We start from the raw sequence: 14,091 nt of genomic DNA on the forward strand, positions 1-14,091 counted from the left end.
CGGGTGGGTGTGGGCGTGCTCCTCTGACCCTGCCACATCGCCCGGCTCTGCCTGGCCATCACCGCCGGTTGTCAGTGCTTCATCCAGTTTGGTTATGGCTTTTTATTCTGATAAGTTTTTGGGGAAACACCACCACACACACACACACCCCCCACACACAATCCAGGAACTCTAGGGAATTAAAAATAGGTGTTGCTGAGCTTTGACTGCAGCTGCCTGTCCCAGCCGTGCCCTGCCCTGGGTGCCCTGGGCAACTTCTGCTGCAGCACAGGGACTCTTCATCTGGGCAATGCCCAGTGCAAATCTGGATGAAATTTCCTTTTGGAAAATACAAGGGAACAAGCGAGTGACCTTTTTGTTCCAAGCTCAGGCTTCATTTTACATGATAAGCCTGAGAGCTGGAGATGAGCAGAGACTGAAATGATGAATTTCACTTAAAAACCCCACACCATTAAATGGCACATTCTGAAATGTCATGATTTTTCCAGCTGTTCGGCACAAAAACCAACTGGGAAGTGTCAGCATCCGAGCCCCCATCAACCCTGTGATCCCAGATGGCTCCCAAGGCTTTGGCCAATCCCTGGCTGGGTCCCTGTTTGCTTGGCCTTCCTTAGAGAGACACACGGCTTCACACCCTGCTCCTTGCTTGAGCCTCACCAGCCTCTCCAAGTTGGGTCTGAGGCTCTGCCCAAAGTACCAGGATGGTGAGGGGGGTTTGGGGTCAGTTTTGCTCATGGCCAGACCACCCACCCCAGTTGCTGATACAGTACCTGCCCCAGGATGGTGCCTCTTCCAGCCGGAGCTGGCCCCGCGGGCAGCACACGGTGCCCTGGGAGCAGCCAGCTCAAAGGAGGAGTGGCGAGCAGTGCAAAGCCCATATCAGCAATGATTTCCTGACAAACAGTGCGGCTCATTGTCTGTTCTCATTTATAAACTGCTCCACACCAGCCATCTGATATCCATTATTACAATTACAAACAACCCACAGTAACTCTCCAGCTGGTCAGCTCCATCCTAACAGCACTGCAGCCATTCAAGGATGCCATATGGTACCAGAGTTTCCAAAGCAGCATTGTCAATCAGCCTTATTAATTTCTGAGTTCATTTCTTTTCCTTTTAGGGATATATTTTTTCCCCCCTTTCTTTCTTTCTATATAAGACAGAGACACTTCTCTGGCCTTAATTTGGAATATGCAGCTTGACAGAATAATTGAAACATCTACATCTACAAGGCAGCTGGCAGGGAGAGGAAGAGCCTGAACTCCACGAGCAGCCCCCCGAGTACCGGTGCTCATGCAAGACCTCCAAGTGTCTCTTACCATATATACCACAGTGCATGCCACGAGAATATTAAAAACCCATTAGATCCGGAGCGCCGGACATGGCTGGCTCTTTTACTGCAGATGGAGGGTTGCTAATGGCCATTTTCCTTCGATCTCTTGGTCTCCTTTGAGCTATATTTATTTTTCCCCAACATTTTGGAGCCTTGGGGTGGTATTATTGGAGACGCTCGCAGATGCTGAGATGCCGCCGGCTCTGCCGGTGCCTGTCCTGCGGCGAGCGGGGTGCCCACGTGTGTGTCCCCAGGTGCTGCCCGACCAGGTCTGTGCTGCTGCTGTCGGACAGATCCTCCCTTTGGGGTGATTTATGTGGAAAGAGCCACTTTTGTGCTGGGCCGCTCCTGGCTGCATCATGTATCTGTCACGGTGTCGTGGCAGCTAGCAGGGAGGCAAAGGGCTGTGTCTAGCCTGAGCATGGGTGCTGGATGTGGCTGCTTCCAGCCCTGCAAACACACAGCAATTGGGCATTGTGGCTTCTACACTTGCAGCAACCAGCTGCAGGGACCAGTGGGGTTTATTTGTGCCTTTGCTTTTGTATTTTAAAGCAAAACCAGCAAGCAGCCAGGGACTGTTTCTCTTCTCAGCTGTATTTGGTGGTTCTGGTCCCAGCTGAAGCTCAGCACCTGAGTGCTGGCAGAGTCTCCTCTCCTGGGAGCGGAAGTCATGGGGGCACAGGAGACAGGGACCTTTCTGGATGAGCCTCCAGCAGCATGGCACCCTCAAAGCATCCCTAGGAAAATGTCACAACATGCTTTCCCCGGTGTTTGGTCTCTCCCCAGTTGACCATGTGGTATTTACGTGCCAGAGTAGAGCTGCCTGTCAGGCTGTGGGTGCCTCCAGCAGCATCCCCAAAAGTACCTGCAGCTGGAGGGTGGGCAGAGCTGCTCTGCACAGGGCTTCTCTCCTGTCTGCCATACGTGGCCAGGGAAATAGCAGGCAGGGTGTGAAGAGAGAGGGACATCCAGGAGCTCTGTGTGACATGGCAGGGGAGAGCGGCACGTTTTGGGGGCCGTGCATAGAGCATATTGCATGGGATTATGTAAAACTCTTTGTTATCCTCCCCACTGAGGGCAAAGAGCTCGGCAGGGCTGGGACAGTTTTTGGGGAGGGGGGGGAATCTATAGCTGCACAGATGGTGCACAGTGGCCTATGGCCACTGGAGGAGGACCTCCCTGTCCATCTGTCCTGTGGGCATTTCCCACATTGCTCTTAGATCTTTGGAGGCAGGTCCCAACCTTGGGGAGCCTGGCGAGGATCCAGCACCACACTACAGCCTAGTCCAGCCCTGCCAGTGGCTCTGCTCACCCTGGAGTGCTGACTGATGTCCATCTCTGTTGCTAAGCTGCCTTGAGTAGCATCTCTTCAATGATGGGTGCTTGCTAATGGACAATATTAACTGCTTCAGACGCTGACACCCCTGAACCATGTGGTTTATTGCGCTCCTCCCTACACTGTCCCCTCAGCTTGGGCTGGGAGCCCCTGTCACATGGTTATTCCTCACTGCCATCATTTCTGTCTTGTCCAGTGTGCATGGGCACATCAAACCAGCAGGTTTTGGTGATTTATTTCTGGGTATGATAACAAAAGACCATCTTCTGTTGCTGTTTTGTACTTTGTTTGGCTCTCAGCCTCATGAGCCCTGATCCCCACCCAGTTCACACACTGTGGGGATGCTGCGGGACACGGGTGCTCCCTAGGTGGGTGCCAAGGTGTCTTGTGTCCCTGGTTTGGTGTTGTTGTGTGGCCTGGTCTCACCCACTGCGGCTCCTTGTGGCCAGTGCTCTGGTGTTGGGCAGCAGCCTGAAGCCCTCCCTGGTACCTGTGGGCCATGGGGACCTGCGTCACTGCTGAGCCTTCGTCTGGCTTTCCCCTGTCCCTCTGGCCCTCTCTGCTGTGAGGATGAGAAAGGCTTCACAGTCCTGTTCCACACCAGAATTCACTCCAGGTCTGGTTTAGCATAGGATGGGAATGGTTGGACTTGATGATCTTCAAAGGTCTCTTCCAACCTTGTGATTCTGTGATTGCCCCGTCCTTCCAGTCCCTGCTCTCTGCCTCGGCTGGGTGCCCAGGGCTGTCCAGGAGGGCTGGTGGGCTGGCCTGGGGTGCAGACCCCTTCACTTTCCCCATCCCATCACCATCCAGCCCTGTCCCCCTTTGCTGCAGCTCCCGTAAAGCCATTCACTCACAGCCTCTCCGCAGGGCACAGACCTCCCTCTGCCCACTGGTTACACCTTCTCCTTGGAGTTTCTGAACTTGGGACATTTTGCTTCATTTTTCTGCGTCTTCTCCCCTCTGGCTCTTGGAGAACCACCCTGCACTCCGAATCACAGAATCACCAGGTTAGAAAAGACCTTTAAGATCATCAAGTCCAACCGTTCCTGTCCTGTGCTAAACCAGATCCCTGAGTTTTAAAACACACCCAGGGATGGTGACTCAGCCCCCTCCCTGGGTAGCCTGTTCCAGGCCCTCACAACTCTTTCAGGGAAGAACTTTTTTCCCTCACATCTGCTCTGACCCTGCCCTGGGGCAGCTTGAGGCCATTTTCCCATGTCCCATCTCCTGTTCCCTGGCTGAAGAGACCATCACCCACCTCTCTGCACCCTCCTTTGAGGTAGTTGTAGGCAGTGATAAGGTCTCCCCTCAGCCTCCTCTTCTCCAGGCTAAGCCTGCAGGAGGCTGCTCGCTTGCTCTACATCTCTCTTGCTGTGGCCACAGAGACATCTGGGTCTCCATGGAGCAGCCCTCACATCTCCCCTCCTTGCTGATGTGGCACAAGTGAGTTTGCCAGTCAAGAAGTGGCAGTGCCGCGCGTCAAACGTTGGCAGAGCCCGGCACTGTGCGGCTCTATTGTCTCCCCACATTCTCAATGCCACTTGTTCAAAGGAGCCCTCCTGGCCACAACATTCCTTGTGGGTTGGGAATGTGTTGGGAGAGTCTCTGGGATCTCACGTGGGTCCCTCCAGCCCAGCACCGCAGGGCCAGATGCTGCAGGGCCATGTGGCAGCCTGTGTCCTGCAGCAGAACCTCTGCTCTCAGGTTTGTTTTCCATTTTCCCCACCCCTGGTGACCTTTTGCAGTTACCCCATCACGCCCCAAAGAGCTCCCCATTACTAAACCCATCCTCTTCCATGTCTCTGCCCAGCGCTGAGGCTCCAGGATCTGCCCTGTCACAGTTGCTTCTGCTTGAAGGTTGTTGGGTTTTTTCCCCCAGTTTTGAGTTTGTTTTTTGGGGTTTTTTTGGTGGGATTTTACTGTTTTCTCAGCATTCTTCAATTATGATTTCACATACCTCCCGGAGCTGACTCACTGCTGACACCATCGTCTCTGTGTAGCGGAGGAGAAGCTGAGCCAACATGACTTTCTGGTCTTATTCCCTCCTCTGCCTACAAGCTTCCTTCTTCTCCTCTTGTCCTTCCTGAGAAGCCTGGTTCCCCACATGCCATCAGTTCCTCGGGGACACCTCGCCACGAGCATAGTGCTCACCTTGCTTCATGCTACCTGTGCCCGTGGTGCTCTGGGTGAGTCCTGGCATCGCCCATGGTTGTATCTACTGACATTCCCAGGGCTCAGAGCACAGGCTGGGCAGGAGAAGCCCCCACATCAGCACCCCTCCTGACACATAAATTACAATTTATGCTAAGACATAAGGAGAAGGGAGTAATTCCCTTTTTTTCCTCAGATCCTTGAGGGTGTTGGAAGAAAAAGGGACGCTCTGCCAGCTGCTCTCCCCTGGGGCCTGCTGCCCAGGGATGGGGAGCACAGCCAGCAAGCTCCCATGCAAAACCTCCCCCAGCCTCACAGGAAGATGCTGAGGTCAGTGCTTGCTCCAGAGCCTGGCCTGCACCAGCTTTCCAAGAAACTTTGGAGGAGGGAACCCCCCTCCCCCCAGAACAACAACCGAATTTTTTCATTCCCAGCTGGAGCGAGGCCAGGACAGTTTTTGGTGAAAATGGAGCTGTTGTCCTCTGGCCAGCTGAATGGCTCCTGCCCAGCCACCGCCATGGGACAGCAGAGCTGGGGCCAGGAGGGGACAGCCAAGGGGCACCAGCCTGCGGTGCAGTGGGTTTTGGGGTGAACCCTGCTGAGTCCCCAGCGAGGTGCCGCTGGAGGGGACCGGCTGCCTCTCCTGCGGGCTGTGATCACGACTTTGCTTTGAAAACTCGCCAGTGCTTTGTTCTCCCTCTGATACAATCCATTTGGAGCAAATGCAGTCTCGGAGCATCCTGCCAAGCCCACAAGCTTTGGGGAGGCTGCTGCGAAGCATTAGCGGCAGATAAGGCCTCCTCGGGGATGGGTGTCTGGTGAGGGAGGTGATGGTGGCAGAGTCTCGCCTCTTCCTGTCCCTGGCTTGGGGACAGAGGAGCCTGTGAGGCCTTCGTCAGCCAGGGGATCCCAGCCTCTGCCTTGTTCCTTCCCTGGCATGCTCCGGGGCCTGAGCCTGCACCCGACTCTGCCTCGCATCGCTGCGGGGCCCCTGCCAGCCCTGGGGTACCCCAGCATTCCCCCTGCTCCCCAGGGAGCTCAGTGCAAGGGGCAAGGGTGCACAGCTTGGTGGCAGTGGGGTTGGGATGGAGCCCCATGCTGGGCTCCTGGTCCTGAGCCCCAGCACTGCAGGACCCACAGCTGGACTCACCAGGGCAGGAACTTCTTAAGCGCCTGGAGGCAGATTCTCCTTGCTGCCTTGTCCCGCCTGGTTCCCATCCAGCCATCGCTCCTGCCAGGTCTCTGGAGGGACAAGCTGGACAGGTCTGCCTGCCTGACACTCTGGCCAGGCACAGAGGGCTGCTGCCAGCCCTGGCACTGCCCCTGGCTGTCCCCTGCCCCCCAGCCCCCATGGCAGTGTCAGGGGTGTGGGCAGGGCTCCCCATCCCTGTGTGGGGTACAGGCGGGGCTCCCTGTCCCTGCATGGGGTGTGGGCAGGGCTCCCCATCCCTGTGTAGGGTGCAGGCAGAGCTCCCTGTCCCTGCATGGGGTGTGGGCAGGGCTCCCCATCCCTGTGTAGGGTGCAGGCAGGGCTCCCTGTCCCTGCATGGGGTGTGGGCAGGGCTCCCCATCCCTGTGTAGGGTGCAGGCAGAACTCCCTGTCCCTGCATGGGGTGTGGGCAGGGCTCCCTATCCCTGTGTGGGATGCAGGCAGGGCTCCCTGTCCCTGCACCGTGCTGGCTGGGCGGTGTGATAATCCCGGGATGCAGGCTGTCCCCAGCCCGATGGCCCCGCGGGGACACGGGGCGCCTGGTGACAGTTGAGGGGGAGGTTGGGGGGTGGGAGCGGGGCAGGGCGCAGCGGGGAGGTTAATGCCGTTATAAGCCGGGGCGGGGGGTCTCCAACAGACGAGGCCTCGCCGGCCAGATGGGGAAACTCGTCTGCCGCTCGCCGGGGCCACAAAGGAGGGACCCCCGGTAGCAGCTGGTCCCAAGGAAGAGGTTAAGGAGACACGTGTCGGGGCAAAGCCCAAGGGTGGCAGACGCGGCCCCGGCCTTTGTCGGGGGTCACCTCCATCTGAGGGGGAGCAGGTGGGGCGGGGGCCGCCCGCGCCTGGGGCCAGAGGGGCGGTGGGATGGCTCCATCCCGGCCCTGCGGGGCAGTGGCCGACTGCAGGGCCACGGCATCGCCCCTGGGAGCTGTTCAGCACCATCCTGCCTTTGTTCACCTTCTGGATAATTAATTTTTTTAATTTTCTTTCTTTCTTCCCCCCAGGATGAACGGCCCCATGGCGGGAGTTGCTGATGGGGGTTTGCTGGGTGCCCTGGCCTGGAGCAGGGGACAAGGCAGGGGACAATGGGAGGGTGAGCGGCTCGAGAGCAGGGGCAGGGTCTGGCTGAGCATCCTCCCAGACTGACTCAGAGGAGCCCAACAGGGATGCACACGGGCATCTGTCCTGCCTACTCCCTTCTGGTACTCCAAACTCCAGGTGATAATTCATCCCTGGGGTTGGGACCAGCCGGGATGCAGCCCCGTGGGCATCACTGGCCCCAGGACCCACTGAGGATGCCAGAATCCAGCCAGGACACAGCCCTGCACCCCTCATCTGGCTCAGCCTCCCGCTACCCCCTCTGATCCCCTCACTGACGACATGGGGCTAATTTCAATTATCTTCTCCAGCCCATATGAATTCTATTAATATCAAAGTAATGAGGTAATTACTGTGATTTGGAGGCACGGCTGGGGAATTGCTTGGGATAGGATTTCACCAGCCAAGAGGGTAAATTAAAACCTCTCTTTGGAAAGGAGCAAAGGGCCATATCAGAGGTGAGCAGGGGCCAGTCAGGGACAGTGGGTGGTGTTCAGGGTGTCCGTCCCAGGGCCACTACTGCTGTCCCTGGGTTGCCTCTTGTGCTGGTGGGACCCTTTGGAGATGCCATAGGTGGAATGGGGAGCACACAGTAGGGTGATTCCCCCCATTCCTTTGCCACAGCCTTTCCAGCCCCAGTGCAAGCCACCTCAGGGCTCATGCCTGGAGCATCCACCCTGTAATCCACCCTTCTCAGCCTTTCCCTTGCTGTGTGGGTCCAAGCTGCTGCCCTGATGCCTGGTGCAAGAGCCTTAAAAGTGGCACTGAGATGGGCAGCATGCATCCTGCTGCAGCAGCAGCCTGGGGCTTGGGGCTGTGGCAGGTCCTTTTGGGGCACATGGGGTTCCAACAGCTCCACAGAGGATGAGGAGAGCTCATAGCCCCTGCCTGGCCTCTGGACCAGAGGAGCTGGGGCTTTTCCAGGTCCAACACCCTTCCCTGACCATCAAGAAGACCTGGCAAAGTTCTTGAGCCCTGAGCTCATTGAGGGTCCGTGGACCTGAAAAGACCATTGGGAAGGGGGATGGAGCAGGGGCCACGCATGTATTTGCATACACCCTCCTGTAGAACAAGGTCCAGCTCCTTGTGAAGTTGGACAAAGAGCTTTGCCCAGGGCGGTGGTTGGGACCCGCAGAAGTGATGCCCATAAACACAAGGCAAGGGGCCCCTCCTGCATCCCTCCTGGCTGTGGGGTGCCTGGAGGATGCAAGCAGAGCCTGCAGTGGGGTCCCAGCCAGGAGCTGGGGGTGTGCTGGGCACAGGGGTGGCTGGTGGCAGAGCAAGGGGAGCGTGAGTCCAGCCAGGGGGTAAAAATAGCTCTTGTTGGGGAGCAGGAGCATCACAGATGCCTGCAAAACAGGGAGGGAGTGTGAGGTGTCTCCCAGGTCCTTAGGAGGGGAATTGATGAAGAAGGGAAGGGTGGGTTTGGGGGTCATGGTCCTGAGCAGAAAGCCAGGACCCTGATGGACACCACCCCGAAACCACCCCAGGCTGGAACCAGCCCAGAGCCCAGAATTACTGGGAGGAGGTGTGAATCCCTCTCCAGTGCCCCCTTAGCCCTACTTGCTCCTCTGGGCTGGGAGAGGGTCAGGGCAGATGAAACAATTTGTGAGTTGAGTGGGGGGGTTCTCAGCTGGCTGCCAAGCACCGCCTGCCCTCCTCCGGGTCCCGAGGTGGGGAGTGGGGGGCTGTTTGTCCCCCACCAGGCAGCACCCAGCCAGATGGGTGGGTTGGGGCAGAAGGCGCCCCGGCGCCCAGGGAGGGAGGGCTCGGGCCACCCCCCTGCCCACGACAGGCCCCGGCTGGCTGCAGGGCGGCTCTTTGCTGGCATCTGCTGTCAGCTTGAGATCCTGCAGCTGCCTGTTCAGGGAGCGGGAGCTGGTCCTGGCCCCGCTCCCGGCAGGACGGCCCGCGGGAGGATGGGTCCGGCATCCCCGGCTGGGCAGCGGCCCCGCAGGGAAGGGGGTTCCCAGCCAGACCTGGGGAACAGCCCCCTGCGCTCCTGAACAGCCTTTTTCCGGGGCACAAGCCTCTTCCCAGCCCTCCTCCCCTCTGCACTGTGCTAGGGACAGCCTGCAACCGAGCCAAGCCGGCAAGGATGCTGGGGGTCTGAGGGAGACCTGTGAGACCTGCTGAGGGGAGACCTTCTCCCCACCTCCACTGACCTGCCAGGAGGGTGCAGAGAGGTGGGCGATGGTCTCTTCAGCCAGGGGACAGGAGATGGGACAAGGGGCAATGGGCTCAAGCTGCCCCAGGGCAGGGTCAGAGCAGATGTGAGGGGAAAGTTCTTCCCCAAAAGGGTTGTCGGGGCCTGGCACAGGCTGCCCAGGGAGGGGCTGAGTCACTGCCCCTGGGTGTGTTTAAAAAACAGGTAGATGTGGTACTTAAGGACATGGTTTAGCACAGGACAGGAATGGTTGGACTCGATCTTAAAGGTCTTTTCCAACCTGGTGACTCTGTGAACATCCCTGGAGCCAGAGAATGAAGCAGCATCCATCAGGGGCTCCTCCTGCTCCAGACAGTTGTCATGTTGATGACCCATCACAAAGAAACGATGGCAGCAGAAAGAAGTGACATTTTTGAAGCTCTATTTGTTGAGTTAAAAAAAGCCCAGGGGCTTGTGCCAGGGGAGCTGCTGCTTCCCATGGGCAACCCAGGGCTGTGGCAGAGCCAGGAGGGGATGGGGCTCCCAGTCTGCGGTTTTGCTGGGGGTGTATGGGGCCCAGAGGCACTGGGAGGGGTGTGGGAGGGTCCCTGTCTGCAGTGCCACATCCAGAAACCCTCTCTGTGTGTGGGACTGCGTTTTCTGGGGAGGGTGGTTTTGCCTGCAAGTGTGTTTGTCTGTCTGTCAGCACCCTGAAGTTGCAGCCTGCCCAGGATTTTAGCAGCCTCCCTGGCAAACATGTGAGATCCAACCAAAGCCAGGCTGGAGCAGCTGGGGAGCAGGGAAGGGTTTGATATTGCTCAGTAAAGCACCCAGAAGTTGAAGAGCCTGGCAGGCAGCATTGCCTGGGCTGGTGCTGCCTGGAGGAGAGATGTTTCCTGTGCCCACAGGAAAGGCCACATCACCAACACTGGACATCTCCAAGCTCCTGTGCATTGCCTGTGCAGCCAGGGACCACAGCAGCAATGTCCCCAGCACTCTTTGCAGGCCTGGTTTGAGCTGGGATTTGCCTGCCCTCGCTTCGTGCCTCAGTTTCCCCACAAGCTCTGGCTACACAGGGGTGCTGGTGCTGCAGATACCACACCAGTGGGTGGCCTCTCCAGCACTGTAGCCCACCAGCTCAGCAGTCCAAGGAACAACTCCTTCCTTGTGCCTGGCAAGGAGGAAACACCACTTTCCTTTGCAAGATGCAAATTAACCAATTTGGGGGTGTCTTCCCCATTCCCCATGGAAGAGGCTGGAGAGGTAAATCAGCCCAATCAAAACTGCAGGTGGGACAGTGGAGTTTACGATCTGCAACTCATGTGCTGATTTTACATTTCATTTACATCTGCTGAGTTATCCTTAGGGCTGATTGATGGCCCTGCCACTGCTGCCACGTGGTTTTACAGCATCTGAGAGACAGAAGCCCCACCAAACACTGAGCTTTTGGCCTTTCCCAAAGCTGTTTCAGCTTTTCCCCATGTTCTTGTTCTTTGACAGAACTGATCCTGCTCTGATAGCCTAAGATCTGCCACGCTGCACTAGAAGTGTTTTCCCACCGTGAGAGCCCAGCTGACGGTGCCTTTCTTACTGGGAAAGAGAAGAGTCTGGACTGAGACAGAGGAAACTGCAGGGACTAATTGTGTCCCAAAGCAAAGAGAAAGGGCTCCCAAGTTAAAGGACTAAGATTCCAGTGAAATTAAGGTCAGACAATGCCTTTTCACTGCCTTTCCTATGTAAAAAAGGATGAATCTGTTGGTTGAATGCATATTGCATGGTCAAATCTATCCATACCTGTATTAAAATATATAAATCTATCTATACGAACAACTACATAATAAAACCTGATTTATTTCCCTGTGGGGTTTCCACGGGGCTCAGTCCTTCAGGGCAGTGTTGGTGCTGTGTCCTCCCATCCTTCTCCAGATTCCCAGGGGACGCTGAGCAGAGCAGCACTTCCCCAGTGCTGAGGGATAAGCCTTGTTGGAGCATCCCAAGCACATCCAGCAGCCCAAGATGTTACCTGGATCCTCGTGGCTCAGGAACATTGTTCCAGGGACTGAACTGTGAGCTCTTCAGTTCTTACATTTTTGTTTCAGAAGGAATTAATTTAATTAACACAAGCAACAAAACATCTCACCATGGCATGCTATAAATAGATGGGTGGGCTCTGACACAGCTCCCAGCTATGCCAAGGAACGAGTCTAATAATAGCTGATAACGCTGAAGTTCAGGGGACCCGAGAGATCAGGCAGGGAAAATGCCAGGATGGGCTCAGCCCAGGGTGCAGCCAGCTGGGGAAGGGCCTGAACAGGACCCTGAGAAGGGCCTGGCGTGGAGGGCACGGAGCCCATCGCACCCACACCACCGGGTTGACCTCCTGGGGACTGTTTGGGGGATGGCTGGAGACACCAGTGATGCTTTTTCCAGCTAAAAAGCAGTGTTTTTTCCCTTGGCTGGGGTCTGGGTGCCCTGGCAGCACCCCCAGCCCCACCCTGCAGCCTCCCATGCTCCCCGGGGGCCCTTTCCCTCCCACCGCTCCTGCTGCCAGGGAGAAATTCCCAGCTGGGCTTTTGTCACCGACGCGTGTGTGTTCCTGCAGGGAGCTTCTATTTCTGTGAATAGCAATTTTTCAAGCAACTCCCCCAACCTGCCCCTGCCCCGTCCCCCCCACCCCCCCCACCCCTCCCCTCCTGCCTCCCTTCAGCGGGGGCCCTGACAAACGCCACTGGCATCCCTGGAAGCTGGGCCTGGCTCCCAGCCCCTGCCAGAGCCTTCACCCTCCAGCCTCCCATCCTGCAGCCCGTCCTCCCACACCGCAGCACGGGGGTTACGCTCGGGGTGTCTTGTACAGGGTCAGATCCAGCCGGGACCACACCGTGCACTGGGCTCCCAGCCCTGGGACACGAAGGAATTCCTGAGAATTCCTGGGAATCTGAGGAGCCTGAGTAGAGGGGGGCTTGAGAGCCCGAGCAGGGGAGCAGTGCCTGCGGGGAAATCCCAGAAGAAGCAGCTCCTCTGTCTGGGGGGCACCAGGACTCCCCAGAATGTCTGTGAGTGCCCAGCATCCCTGGGACACAGCTCTTGTCCGCCCCAACTGTGCAGAGGAGCTGGAAAAGTGGTTTTTTCTTTGATTAAAGCCTGGAGCGACCCCCCCACAATGCTACACCAGTCTGCTGAGCCCTGCCACTCCTCCCTGATGTCCCCCCTGCTCTACTTGGCCTCCCCATCTGGGACCCGGGTCCTAAGGGCCCTCAGGGCTCCCAAATTGCATTAGAAGAAACCCAATGCTGTGGTACCTGCCTTGGGTCTCCTTCCCATGTGTGTGATTGATCCGATTGCCAAAGGAATATTAATTTCTGGAGAAGGGGGGAGCTGGTGGTCCTGCAGCCCATGCAGCAGTGCTGGCCATGGGGTGGGCTTTCTGCTGTGACCTCAAGAGCTTTGGGAGTCCCCAAGCATGTCTGGGCCCACAGGTCTGCTCTATCTGCAGCCCCTCAGCTCCATTGTGTCCCGCTTCCCCCTGGAAGCACCTTCGTGCTAACGAAGCCCATCCGCACGGGGTGGGGGGAGAGCTGGTGGGCAGGGACTGTGGCAAACATCTCCAAAATCTCGGAGCTCCCTTGGCCCCAGCACGGGATGAGGGGATATAAATGAAGGGATGGCACAGGGAGAACGAGCCCCATCTCCACTCGAGGACAGAAGGACAAAATTCCTCTTTGCTGTACACACAAGGAGCAGCACGGACCCTGGATGGCCCCGTGGGGTGTGTAGGGGATGAGGTCACAGGGAAATATTTTCGGATGGGTGATGGGGCCGTGCAGAAGCGCTCACTGCAGCAAGCAGCACGGTCCTGGGAAGGTGGGGAGACACTTAAAGCCAAGCCCCAGCCTTTTTAGCAAAAAGGAAGCCAGGAATACGAGTGAGCTGTCTGTTTTGTAGAGGAATAACCTTCAGGGTTTGCTCTGCTGCAACCTCAAGAAATTCCACAGCTGCTGCTGCGTGGGAGGGAGCCCGAGGAGCATTTTTCCCCTCTGTGCGTGGCCGATGCTCCGGGCTGGCTGTGGCCCCCAGCCAGGGAAGGGCTGAGCTCAGCAGCACAGGCTGTGACACCCCAGCCCAGGCAGCCAGAGCCCTTCGCCATGTCCCCTTCCCAGCCCACAATAAATACGTTATACTCTAAATCCTTGTGTTCCACAGAGGCTCAGGGACCTCGGTAGCCCCATCCCAGAGACCCTGGAGCTGCCCAAAGCTCCAGGAGTGCAAAGGGTACACATGGGGGATGCACCAAGAGGTATTTTCGCTCCTAGAGGTATTTTCACTCCTAATTGCTGCTGCTTGGCTGCAGAAAACAATGCAAACCTGCCAAAGGCAACAAGATATTGTTCCTGCTTTCCAGATCCAGGACAAGCAAGGGAAACACGGCCTCTTCTGTATGTCCCTAACACCACCTCCCTCTGCCTCGCTCCGGTCTAACACCCGCTGTGGTTGGTTTTGTTTAGGAGGTGTCTGTCCTGGGGTCACCCCAAAGAAACCAGGTCCCATGAAATTCCCGGTGCGGGGCTGGCTGAGGCAGCCCCTGCCCAGCCCCATGGGCACCGTGGGGCCTCCAGCTCCTCTGGAGGAGCCACAGGTGTTTTGGGAACTTGGTGCATGGCACAGAAGCCCCTGTGACGCAGCGCCCACCCCCGGGTCTGGCTCCCCCTAAGGCAGGGGTGCTGGAGTGGGGTGCTCCCTGGGCTCCCCGAGATCCCGCCCTGCCCTCAGGTTTGTGCTCTGGGTCCTCAGCCCAGTGCTCTTGTGGGGCCCCCAGA

This window comes from Gallinula chloropus (genome assembly GCF_964237585.1).
Source record: "Gallinula chloropus genome assembly, chromosome: 16".
NCBI lineage: Eukaryota > Metazoa > Chordata > Aves > Gruiformes > Rallidae > Gallinula > Gallinula chloropus.